We start from the raw sequence: 13,874 nt of genomic DNA on the forward strand, positions 1-13,874 counted from the left end.
ATGGCATTCAGAGTATCAACCTCAAGAACTCCCTTCTTCATAGGCGTCCCATTGTTCACAGGATTCCTTTCAGAAGTGTACATGAACTGGTTATTAGCAACCATGTCAATGAGTTCTTGAGCTTCTGCAGGCGTTTTCTTTAGGTGAATGGATCCACCTGCAGAAGTATCCAATGACATCTTAGATAACTCAGACAGACCATTATAGAATATATCCAGGATGGTCCATTCTGAAAGCATGTCAGAAGGGCACTTTTTGGTCAACTGTTTGTATCTTTCCCAAGCTTCATAGAGAGATTCACCTTCTTTCTGTCTGAAGGTTTGAACATCAGCTCTAAGCTTGCTCAGCTTTTGAGGAGGAAAGTACTTGGCTAAGAAAGCCGTGACCAGCTTATCCCAAGAGTTCAGGCTGTCTTTAGGTTGAGAATCCAACCATAATCTAGCTCTGTCTCTTACAGCAAAAGGGAAAAGCATGAGCCTGTAGACTTCAGGATCTACTCCATTAGTCTTAACAGTATCACATATCTGCAAGAATTCAGTTAAGAACTGAAAAGGATCTTCAGATGGAAGTCCATGAAACTTGCAGTTCTGCTGCATCAGAGAAACTAATTGAGGTTTCAGCTCAAAGTTGTTTGCTCCAATGGCAGGAATGGAGATGCTTCTTCCATGTAAATTGGAATTAGGTGCAGTAAAGTCACCAAGCATCCTCCTTTCATTATTATTATTTTCGGCTGCCATCTCCTCTGCCTGTTCGAAAATTTTTGAAAGGTTATCTCTGGATTGTTGTATTTTAGCTTCTCTTAATTTTCTCTTCAGAGTCCTTTCAGGTTCTGGATCTGCTTCCACAAGAATGTTCTTATCCTTGCTCCTGCTCATATGATAAGGAAGAATGGCCAGAAAAATGATAATAATAATAGAGATCCTCTATACCACAGTATAGGGATCCCTTTGTGAGTGGAAGAGAAGGGGGAGACAAAGAATGTGATGTAAAGGAAGAAATGCAACTGTACGAATGGAAGAGATGTGAGATGAGATGTTAGGATATGAATGAATAAATAGAATAAGATGGGGGAGGAATAATTTTCGAAAATTATTTTGAAAAAGAGTTAGTGATTTTTGAAAATGGTTTTTGAAAATTGTTAGTATTATTTTTTTTGAAAATTTTTTGAAATCAAAAATAAAAAATAAAAATAATTAGTTAATTAAAAAGAAATTTTGAAAAAGAGGGAAGATATTTTCGAAAATTAGAGAGAGAGAGTTAGTTAGGTGGTTTTGAAAAAGTTAAGAAACAAACAAAAAGTTAGTTAGTTAGTTGAAACAAATTTTGAAAAGATAAGAAGTTAGGAGGTTAGAGAAGATATTTTGAAAAAGATAAGATGAGAAGATATTTTTGAAAAGATATGATTGAAGTTAGTTTTGAAAAAGATTTGATTTTTAAAATCTCAATTAATGACTTGATTCATAAGAAATCACAAGATATGATTCTAGAACTTAAAGTTTGAATCTTTCTTAACAAGCAAGTAACAAACTTCAAATTTTTGAATCAAAACATTAATTGATTATGTTATTTTCGAAAATTTGATTTAAAAATAAGAAAAAGATTTTTGAAAAATATTTTTGGAATTTTCGAAAATAACTAAGAATTTTGAAAAAGATTTGATTTTTGAAAAAGATTTTGAGAAAGATAAGATTTTCAAATTGAAAATTTGATTTGACTCATAAGAAACAACTTGATTTTAAAAATTTTTGAAAAAGTCAACTCAAATTTTCGAATTTGATGAGAGAAAAAGGGAAAGATATTTTTTTTTTTATTTTTGAAATTTTTATGAAAAACATGAAAAATATGCAATGCATGAAATTTTTAGATCAAAACAATGAATGCATGCAAGAATGCTATGAATGTCAAGATGAACACCAAGAACACTATGAATGTCATGATGAACATCAAGACACAATTTTGAAAAATTTTTAATGCAAAGAAAACATGCAAGACACCAAACTTAGAATTCTTTAATGCTTAGGCACTAAGAATTCAAGAATGCATATGATAAACATGAAAAGACACAAAACAAAAAATCATCAAGATCAAACAAGAAGACTTACCAAGAACAACTTGAAGATCATGAAGAACACTATGAATGCATGATATTTTCGAAAAATGCTAGATGCATATGCAAGTGACACCAAACTTATGATATGACTCAATACTCAAACAAGAAACAGAAAAAATATTTTTGATTTTTATGATTTTCTAATTTTTTTGGATATTTTTTTTTTTCGAAAATTAATTGAAAAAGAAACAAAATAAGGATTCCAAAATTTTTTAATATGAATTCCAGGAATCTTGCCATGTTAGTCTAAAGCTTCAGTCCAGGAATTAGACATGGCTCACTAGCCAGCCAAGCTTTCAATGAAAGCTCCAGTCCAAAACACTAGACATGGCCAATGGCCAGCCAAGCTTTAGTCTTTAACACGAGAGTATATTGATCTTGATAACAAAGTGCAAGCCTCAGTCCAAATAAATTTAGACATGGCTTTACAGCCAGCCAGGCTTCACATGCTTCATGAAACACTGGAATTCATTCTTAAAAATTTTGAATAAATTTTTGAAAACATTTTTATTTATTTTTTTTTCGAAAACAAAAGAAATTTTTTTTTTTTTGAAAGATTTTTGAAAAATTTTCGAAAAGAAAGCAAAAAGAAAATTACCTAATCTGAGCAACAGGATGAACCGTCAGTTGTCCATACACAAACAATCCCCGGCAACGGCGCCAAAAACTTAGTGCACGAAATTGTGATCTCCAGGCTCGAACAAATCCTGGTAATGGCTCCAAAGCTTGGTGCTCTGATCTTAATTCATAATTGTCACAACTTCGATACAACTAACCAGCAAGTGCACTGGGTCGTCCAAGTAATACCTTACGTGAGTAAGGGTCGAATCCCACGGAGATTGTTGGTATGAAGCAAGCTATGGTCACCTTGTAAATCTCAGTCAGGCGGATATAAAATAATTATGGAGTTTTCGAATAATAAATAAAAGAATAGGGATAGAGGTACTTATGTAAATCATTGGTAGGAATTTCAGATAAGCGAATGGAGATGCTTTTCGTTCCTCTGAACCTCTGCTTTCCTACTATCTTCATCCAATCAGTCTTACTCCTTTCCATGGCTGGCTTTATGTGATACATCACCACTGTCAATGGCTACTTTTGGTCATCTCACGGGAAAATGATCCAATGCCCTGTCACGGCACGGCTAATCGTCTGGAGGCATCACCCTTGTCAATGGCTTCATCTTATCCTCTCAGTGAATAATATGCTCACGCACCCTGTCACGGCACGGCTATTCATCTGTCGGTTCTCGATCATGCTGGAATAGGATTTACTATCCTTTTGCGTCTGTCACTAACGCCCTGCAATCGCGAGTTCGGAGCTCGTCACAGTCACTCAATCATTGAATCCTACTCGGAATACCACAGACAAGGTTTAGAACTTCCGGATTCTCTTGAATGCCGCCATCATTCTAGCTTATGCCACGAAGATTCTGGTTAGGAGATCTAAGAGATACTCATTCTAGCTTAATTCATGTAGAACAGAAGTGTTTGTCAGGCACGCGTTCATAAGGGAGAAGGATGATGAGCGTCACACATAATCATCACCTTCATCACGTTCTTGGGTGCGAATGGATATCTTAGAAGAGAAATAAGAAGAATTGAATAGAAAACAGTAGTACTTTGCATTAATCTTTGAGGAACAGCAGAGCTCCACACCTTAATCTATGGAGTGTAGAAACTCTACCGTATGAAAATACATAAGTGAAGGTCCAGGCATGGCCGAGATGGCCAGCCCCCTAAACGAGATCAATAGTCTCCTAAGATGAACAATGGATTAAAACTGAGACCAAAGATGCCTAATACAATAGTAAAAGGTCCTATTTATAATAAACTAGTCACTAGGGTTTACATGAGTAAGTAATTGATGCATAAATCCACTTCTGGGGCCCACTTGGTGTGTGTTTGGGCTGAGCCTGAGTGTTGCACGTGCAGAGGCCATTTGTGGAGTTGAACGCCAGTTTCTGTGCCAGTTTGGGCGTTCAACTCTGGTTTTGGATCCTTTTCTGGCGCTGGACGCCAGATTTGGGCAGAAGGCTGGCGTTGAACGCCAGTTTACGTCGTCAATTTTTGGCCAAATTATGGACTATTATATATTGCTGAAAAGCCCTGGATGTCTACTTTCCAACGCAATTGGAAGTGCGCCATTTCGAGTTCTGTAGCTCCAGAAAATCCACTTTGAGTGCAGGGAGGTCAGAATCCAACAGCATCAGCATTCCTTTTTCAACCTCTGAATCTGATTTCTGCTCAAGTCCCTCAATTTCAGCCAGAAAATACCTGAAATCACAGAAAAACGCACAAACTCATAGTAAAGTCCAGAAATGTGAATTTAACATAAAAACTAATGAAAACATCCCTAAAAGTAACTAGATCCTACTAAAAACATACTAAAAACAATGCCAAAAAGCGTATAAATTATCCGCTCATCAGTCAACAACCCAATGTTATTTAATTATATTTATTTATTTTCCATTGCTATTTTATATTTTATTTAGGTTGATGATCATGTGAAGTCACAAAAACAAATGAAAAATAAAAAAATAGAATGAAAAACAGCATCAAAAATAGCACACCCTGGAGGACAAGCTTACTAGTGTTTAAACGCCAAAAAGGATAGCAGAATGGGTGTTTAATGCCCAGCCTGGCAGCATTCTGGGCATTAAACGCCAGAATGGGCAGCACTCTGGGCGTTTAACACCAGAAAGGGCTGTCTAGTATCTGGCTGGCGTTAAACGCCAGAAATGGGCATCTGGCTGGCATTTAACACCAGAAATGGGCAGCAGAGTGGCGTTTAACACCAGGAAAGGTAGCAGGGCTGACGTTTAATGCCAGAAAAGGTAGCAGAGCTATTGTCAAACGCCAGGATTGGCATAGAATGGGCGTTTGAACGCCAGAATGGTGCATGGAGCAGAATTTCTTGACACCTCAGGATCTGTAGACCCCACAGGATCCCCACCTACCCCACCTCTTCTTCTCTCCTCTTCACACCTTTCCATAACACTCTTCCCCAAATACCCTTGACCAATCCCATCAATAACTCTTCCCCAAATACCCTTCACCTATCAAATCTTACCCTCTTTTCTATAATCTCTTCACCACTCACATCCATCCATCATAAAACCCCACCTACCCCACTATTCAAATTTAAACCATTTCCCTTCCAAACCCACCCCTTTATGACCGAATTCCCTCTCTCTCGTACACTATAAATACCCCTCCTTACCACCTTCCACTTTACACATCATACATAATACACCCCCTTGGCCGAACCCTCTCCTCACCTCCATCTCCTCTATTTCTTCTTTTTCTACTTATTTCTTTCTTTTTTTGCTCGAGGACGAGCAAACCTTTTAAGTTTGGGGTGGAAAAAGCTTTGCTTTTTATTTTTCCATAACCATAAATGGCACCTAAGGCCGGAGAAACCTCTAGAAAGAGGAAAGGGAAGGCAATTGCTTCCAACTCCGAGTCATGGGAGATGGAGAGATTCATCTCAAAAGCCCATCACTAAGAAGAGGATGGAGCAAACAAGAGAGCCCACTCATGGACCTCAACAAGAGCATGAGGAAGTTCCTCATCTAGAAATCCCTGAGTTTCCTCAAGGGATGCATTTTCCTCTACAAAATTATTAGGAGCAACAAAAGCAAGGAAGAGATATAGTGGAGCTCAAGCACTCCAAAGGATCTTCAAGAGGAAGAACTAGCCGCCATCACTAAGGTGGACCCGTTCTTTAATTTCATTGTTCTTATTTTTCTGTTTTTCGAAAATTATGCTTTATGTTTTATCTATGTTTGTGTCTTTATTACATGATCATTAATGTTTAGTGTCTATGTCTTAAAGCTATGAATGTCCTATGAATCCTTCACCTTTCTTGAATGAAAAATTGTTTTCTGAAAAAGAAAAAGAAGTACATGAATTTCGAATTACATCTTGAAAATAATCTAATTATTTTGATGTGGTGGCAATACTTTTTGTTTTCTGAATGAATGCTTGAACAGTGCATATTTTTTATATTGTTGTTTATGAATGTTAAAATTGTTGGCTCTTGAAAGAATAATAAAAAAGGATAAATGTTATTGATAATCTGAAAAAATCATAAAATTGATTCTTGAAGAAAGAAAAAGCAGTGAAAAGCAAGGCTTGCGAAAAAAAAGAAAAAAAATTGGCGAAGAAAAGAAAAAAAAAGAGCAAGAAAAAGAAAAATCAAGTAGAAAAAGCTAATAGCCCTTTAAATCAAAAGGCAAGGGTAAAATAAAAAGGATCCAAGGTTTTGAACATTAATGGATAGGAGGGTCCAAAGGAATAAAATCCTGGCCTAAGCGGCTAAACCAAGCTGTCCCTAACCATGTGCTTGTGGCGTGAAGGTGTCAAGTGAAATCTTAAGACTGAGCGGCTAAAGTCGTGGTCCAAAGCAAAAAGAGTGTGCTTAAGAGCTCTGGGCACCTATAACTGGAGACTCTAGCAAAGCTGAGTCACAATCTGAAAAGGTTCACCCAATTATGTGTCTGTGGCATTTATGTATCCGGTGGTAATATTGGAAAACAAGATGCTTAGGGTCACGGCCAAGACTCATAAAGTAGCTGTGTTCAACAATCAACATACTGAAACAGGAAAATCAATAACACTATCTGAATTCTGAGTTCCTAAAGATGCCAATCATTCTGAACTTCAAAGGATAAAGTGAGATGCCAAAACTGTTCAGAAGCAGAAAGCCACTAGCCCCGCTCATCTAATTGGAAATGAGCTTCATTGATATTTCGAATTCATTGTATATTCTCTTCTTTTTATCCTATTTTGTTTTTAGTTGCTTGGGGACAAGCAACAATTTAAGTTTGGTGTTGTGATGAGCGGATAATTTATACCCTTTTTGGCATTGTTTTTACATAGTTTTTAGTATGTTTTAATTACTTTTTATTATATTTTTATTAGTTTTTATTCAAAAATCACATTTCTAGACTTTACTATGAGTTTGTGTATTTCTTTGTGATTTTAGGTACTTTCTGGCTGAAATTGAGGGACCTGAGCAAAAATCTAATTCAGAGGCTGAAAAAGGACTACAGATGCTATTGGATTCTGACCTCCCTGCACTCGAAGTAGATTTTCTCGAGCTACAGAAGACCAATTGGCGTATTCTTAATTGCGTTGGAAAGTACACATTCTAGGCTTTCCAAAATATATAATAGTTTATACTTTTCCTGAGATTTGATGGCCCAAACTGGCGTTCAAAGTTAGCCTAAAACATCTTGGCGTAAAACCCCCAAACTGGCACCAGAATTGGAGTTAAACGCCCAAACTGGCACCAAAGCTGGCGTTTAACTCCAGGAATAGCCTAAGCACAAAAAGGCTTCAATGCTCGGCCCAAGCACACACCAAGTGGGCCCCGGAAGTAGATTTCTGCATTATCTGCACTTAGTTACTCATTTTCTGTAAACCCTAGTTACTAGTTTAGTATAAAAACTACTTTTAGAGATTTATTTTAGAGTTTTTTGGAGAACTTTTGTTAGTTCATCATAGTATTGTTCATGTTTTGGAGGCTGGCCTCACGGCCATGCCTAGACCTTTCTCCTATGTATTTTCTACTGTGGAGTTTCTACACCCCATAGATTAAGGTGTGGAGCTCTGCTATTCTTCATGAATTAATGCAATTACTACTATTTTTCTATTCAATTCACACCTACTTCTTCTCCAAGATATACTCTCATACTTAATTCAGTTAAGTCAGAATGAAGGGGTGACCCGTGACAATCACCCAATCTTTATTACTCGCTTAGCCAAGATCTGCGTTCTTGACAACAACAAAGCGGTTTACATGATGTTCAACCTAGTCATTGGACGACAGATGGAGTGTATTCTCTTGGATATCTAATACACGGACCGAGTCCGTGAGATTAGTATCTTCGTGGTATAGGCTAGAATAATTGGCAGCATTCCTGGGATCCAGAAAGTCTAAACCTTGTCTGTGGTATTTCGAGTAGGATTCGGGAAGGGATGACTGTGAAGAGCTTCAAACCTGCGAATGTTGGGCACAAGTGACAGTGTGCAAAAGGATCAATGGATTCTATTCAGACGCTAGTTGGAACCGACAGATGATTAGCCATGCGGTAGCTGTACCTGGTATTTTTCATCCAAGACGAGAAATCCGACAGTTGATTAGCCGTGCAGAAACCGTAGAAGACCATTTTCACTGAGAGGATCTTACAGCTTGCCATGGAAGGAGGTAATGCATGGTTGGAAGAAGGCAATAGGAAGGCAGAGGTTCAGAAGCAACAAAGCATCTCCATACGCTTATCTGAAATTCCCACCAGTGAATTACATAAGTAACTTTATTTTATTTTATGTTTTATTTATATTTTAATTATCAAAACATCATAACCATTTGAATCCGCCTGACTGAGATTTACAATGATGACCATAGCTTGCTTCAAGCCGACAATCTCCATGGGATCAACCCTTACTCACGTAAGGTATTACTTGGATGACCCAGTGCACTTGCTGGTCAGTTCCACGGAGTTGTGAGAAAAGTGTGAAAGTACGATTCCGTGTACCACACAGCAAGAGCTGTGATTGATGTGGACAGAGGAGAGTTAGTCCTTCAATTGAATGAGGACTGCCTTGTGTTTAAGGCTCAAGGATCTTCTTCTGTAACCATGGAGGAGAAGCATGAAATGCTTCTCTCAATACAGAGTCAAACAGAGCCCCCACACTCAACTTCTAAGTTTGGTGTTGGGATCTCTATGAAGCTCTCTAAGAGCTCACTATCAAGCTATTGACACTAAAGAAGTGCCTATTGGGAGGCAACCCAATGTTATTTAATTATATTTATTTTTATAGACATTTGTTTTCCATTGTCATGTTATGTTTTCTTTAGGTTGACGATCATGTGAAGTCATAAAAACAACGGCAGAATTAAAGCAGAATAAAAAACAGCATCAAAAATAGCACACCCTAGAGGACAGGCTTACTGGTGTTTAAACGCCAGTAAGGATAGCAGAATGGGCGTTTAACGCCCAGTCTGGCAGCATTCTGGGAGTTAAACGCCAGAATTGGTAGCCAGACTGGCGTTAAATGCCAGAAAAGGGTGTCTGGATGTCTGGCTGGCGTTAAACGCCAGAATTGGCAGACAGACTGCCGTTTAGCGCCAGAAAAGGGTGTCTGGTCGGTGTTAAACGCCAGAAAATGGCATCAGCCTGGTGTTTAACACCAGGAAAGGTAGCAGAGATGGCGTTAAATGCCAGAAATGGCACACAGAGGGCGTTTAAATGCCAGAAAGGTGCAGGAAGCAGAATTTCTTGACACCTCAGGATCTGTGGACCCCACAGGATCCCCACCTACCCAACTCACTCTCTCTCCTCTTCACACCTCTCTATAACACTCTTCCCCAAATACCCTTGACCAATAACATCAAAACCTCTTCCCCAAATACCATTCACCTATCAAGTCCTACCCTCTCCCCCATTTCTTCTTCTTCTCCTCCTTTCTTTCTTCTTTTTCTCGAGGACGAGCAAACCTTTTAAGTTTGGTGTGGGAAAAAGCTTTGCTTTTTGTTTTTCCATAACCATTAATGGCACATATGGCCGGAGAAACCTCTATAAAGAGGAAAGGGAAGGCAATTGCTTCCACCTCCGAGTCATGGGAGATAGAGAGATTCATCTCAAAGGTCCATCAAGACCACTTCTATGAAGTTGTGGCCAAGAAAAAGGTGATCCCCGAGGTCCCCATCATGCTCAAATGGAGTGAATATCTGGAGATCCGACGTGAGGTTTGAAGAAGAGGTTGGGAAGCTCTCACCAACCCCATCCAACAAGTCGGAATCTTAATGGTTCAAGAGTTCTATGCTAATGCATGGATCACTAAGAACCATGATCAAAGTGTGAACCCGAACCCAAAGAATTGGCTCACAATGGTTCGGGAGAAATACTTAGATTTTAGTCCAGAAACCGTGAGGTTGGCATTCAACTTGCCAATAATGAGAGGAGATTCTCATCCTTTTACTAGAAGAGTCAACTTTGATCAAAGGTTGGACCAAGTCCTCACGGACATTTGTGTGGAAAGAGCACAATGGAAGAGAGACTCAAAAGGTAAGCCGGTTCAATTGTGAAGGCCTGACCTCAAACCTGTGGCTAGGGGATGGTTGGAGTTCATCCAACGCTCTATCATTCCTACTAGCAACCGGTATAAAGTTACAATAGACCGGGCTATCATGATCTATAGTATCATGAATGGAGAGGAAGTAGAACTTCTTGAGATCATACCTCTAGAACTATACAAGGTGGCGGACAAGCCCTCCACTTTGGCAAGGTTAGCCTTCCCTCATCTCATCTGTAACCTATGCAATTCAGCTGGAATTGTCATAGAGGAAGACATTCTCATTGAAGAGGACAAACCCATCACTAAAAAGAGGATGGATGAAATAAGAGAGTCCACTCATAGATCTCTGATGCCAAGGCATCTTAGGCTAGTTTCACTAGCATTTTTTTTGTTAGTTTTAGTTGTTTTATGCATTTTCTTGAGCTTAAAGTAACCAAGAATGGTTAAATGAATAACAAAGCAATGAACCATCCAAACAGTATGATTTTGATGCAAATTCCATGGGTTTTTAGTTATATTACTTGAATGCTATGAATGGAAGATTTCTCATGAAATTTTGCAAGACTTTGATGCAATTGTTTGGATGATTTCAGGGAAGAAGAGGCTAGGCAAGGAAGCAACAAAATCAATAAAGGAAGCTTGAATATCACATGTGGAGTTTAAGTTCCAGTTTAAGCCTAAACTGGAGCTTAAACGCCAGAATCATGAAGGCTAAGAAATGCTGGAACTGGCGTTTAACCTCCAGTTTAACCTTAAACTGGAAGTTAAACGCCAGAATGAGAATTTCACCAAGGGAGCATTTCCACGTTTAAGCTCCAGTTTAACCTTAAACTGGAGCTTAAACGTGTTCGACACAATTTCTCACCAGGAAGCATTTCCACGTTTAACCTCCAGTTTAACCTTAAACTGGAGGTTAAACGCCAGAAGTAAGAAAGGCACCAGGAGCATTTCCACGTTTAAGCTCCAGTTTAACCTTAAACTGGAGCTTAAATGTGTTCGACTATTTCTCTCCTCCAGGGTTGCTTTCCCATTTCCACGTTTAAGCTTCAGTTTAACCTTAAACTGAAGCTTAAACGTGTTCGACCCCATTGCTCCTCCAGGGTTGCTTTCTTCATTTCCACGTTTAAGCTTCAGTTTAACCTTAAACTGAAGCTTAAACGTGTTCGACATTTCACACTCCTGGGTTGCTTTCTTCCATTTCCACGTTTAAGTTTCAGTTTAACCTTAAACTGAAACTAAAACTTCAACTTAAACGCCACTTTTTGAAAGGGGTTTTTGGGCCAAATATATTGAAGTTTAAGTTAGCATTTGAGCACAAACATTAACTTAAACGTATTATGGTATGAAACCCAATTGAATATCATGTTTATGGGATTGGGCCTGAAGGATTGATGAGTCTGGAGCTTCAATTTGTTGAGTCTTGTGTCATTACTTGTTTATCACTAAGTTTGCTCAATGAATGTTATAGAATTGGATCACAGCCTCATCAGGATTATGGACCATAAACCCAAAGCAAAAGGAAATCAGGGAAAGGCCTCAAAGCCCAAGAAACACAACAGAAGCTCAATTTAGAAAGTGTATAAATAGGATAGAATTTAAGTTAGTGAGAACTTTTTTTTACACGGAGAACTTTGGATCATTTTCTTTTAGTTTTGTAATTGAATTCAGAGCTATGACTCACTCAACCCCTTTCATTAGGTTAGGGAGCTCTATTGTAATTCAATGAATCAATAATAGTTTTATCTTCTTCTTCAATCTTTTCTCTTGAATTTTGTTAGAAAGCTTCTCGATCTAATTCCATTGGGTAGTTGTCTTGGGAAAGAAACTACCCATAATTGGAATCCTTCGGAACCTTGGGAAAGGAATGGAGGATTCATGCTAGAGAAGCTTTCTCAGAGTGAATTGGATTGGGGTTTGGATGGATATTGTGACATGTAATCCTACCAAATTGTGGTTCATGAAACTGTGTGGTATAATCAGTGATCGAGCATCATCTCTTCTTATGAACATTTAAACCAAGGGATTGGGAATTTGTTTGTTTTTATAGAGAATTGGTGAGCCAAGGGATTGGGATCCAATCATATAAGATTGCCAAGCAAAATTCAATGAATGCATTGGTTGAGGAAGGGATAAAAGTTGTTTTGATTCGGAGATCTCAATATCTCCTAACACCCAATGAACTCCCCATTTCTGATTTACCACTTTCTCTTTACATTCTGCAATTAAATTCATGCAATCACCCCCATCCCTTTTAATTTCAGCAATTTAGCTTCTCGCTCTTTAATTCATGCAATTTTACATTCCGCAATTCTCATCTAAATCTTGATTCCGCTCAACTAGAACATACTTCTAATCCGAATTGCTCACTCAACCAATCCTTGTGGGATTCGACCTCACTCTATTGTGAGTTTTTACTTGACGATAACCGGTGCACTTGCCGGAAGGAATTTTGCCGATCGTGCAATTTCCTAAATCGTAGCATATCAAGTTTATGCAGCATCAAGTTTATGGCACCGTTGCCGGGGATTGGTTTTCGATTGACAATTCTCAAATTGGAAGTTAACTAGATTGAGCATTTTTCTTGCTTTGTTAATTCAGTTCAAGTTACTTGTTGAATTTTAATTTCTGCACTCTGTTACATGCTTTCTTTCTTTATGCCTTTAAATTCAAGCAACTAACTCACTGACTCACTAACTATTTGAATTAATTCCTCAACTGCTCTAACCATACTCTTCCATTAACCAAGAGTATTTCACTTGTTTGGTGCCTGTGCTGTGTTCTTGTATGACAGGTAGGAGAGGAGAGACATCAACTCCTCATTATACCGAACCAGAGAGGACCCTTCATAAACTTAGAAGGGAAGCAAGAGGGAAGAAAGTACTGGGAGAAGAAGAATCTGAAGGAGAATCTGAGGACAATTTTGAGGAAGCTCTAGATCTCAACATGGATAGAGAAGTTCACAACCATGAGAGAGCTGATGGAAACAATGCCATCCCCGAGAGGAGGGTTCTTGGTTCATACATAAACCCAACCTCTGGGAATTGTGGTAGCAGCATTCAGAAACCACCCATTCAGGCCAACAATTTTGAACTCAAACCACAGCTAATATCACTTGTGGAGGATCATTGTTCATTTGGTGGGAGTGCTAATGAAGATCCAAACCAACATCTCACAAAATTCCTGAGAATTTGCGACACTGTGAAGTCCAATGGAGTCCAGGAAGATACCTATAAACTGCTCTTGTTCCCATTTTCACTTAGGGACAAGGCAGCTAAGTGGCTGGAATCATTCCCAAGGGGGAGCCTAACAACCTGGGATGAGGTGGAAAGCAAGTTTCTGGCACGTTTCTACCCCCCACAAAAGGTCAATAGGCTTCGATCTGAGGTTCAGACTTTTAGACAACAAGATGGTGAAACTCTCTACGAGGCATGGGAGAGATTCAAGGATTTGACAAGGAAATGCCCACCAGACATGTTCCATGACTGGGTGCAATTGCATATTTTCTATGATGGACTTTCTTATGAATCAAGGAAGGCTGTAGACCATTCATCAGGAGGTTCATTGAACAGGAAAAAGACTGTGGAAGAAGCCATTGAAGTGATTGAGACAGTGGCTGAGAATGAGTACTACTATGCTTCAGAGAGACACAACACTAAGGGAGTCATGGAGCTGAACCATGT

The 13,874-nt window shown here is 38.7% G+C and overlaps 2 non-coding genes across 2 annotated transcripts; one reads left to right on the forward strand and one right to left on the reverse strand.

Moving 5' to 3' along the window:
* Positions 1-233: 233 nt before the first annotated feature.
* On the forward strand, positions 234-341 carry LOC148567659 (small nucleolar RNA R71). The gene has a single exon (XR_015882276.1). It is a non-coding gene; the product is annotated as a small nucleolar RNA R71 (small nucleolar RNA).
* Positions 342-13,563: 13,222 nt separating this feature from the next.
* Positions 13,564-13,667, reverse strand: LOC148567660 (small nucleolar RNA R71). The gene has a single exon (XR_015881492.1). It is a non-coding gene; the product is annotated as a small nucleolar RNA R71 (small nucleolar RNA).
* Positions 13,668-13,874: the final 207 nt, after the last annotated feature.

This window comes from Arachis ipaensis, chromosome B4 (genome assembly GCF_059453495.1).
Source record: "Arachis ipaensis isolate K30076 ecotype BB chromosome B4, ASM5945349v1, whole genome shotgun sequence".
NCBI classification, from domain to species: domain Eukaryota; kingdom Viridiplantae; phylum Streptophyta; class Magnoliopsida; order Fabales; family Fabaceae; genus Arachis; species Arachis ipaensis.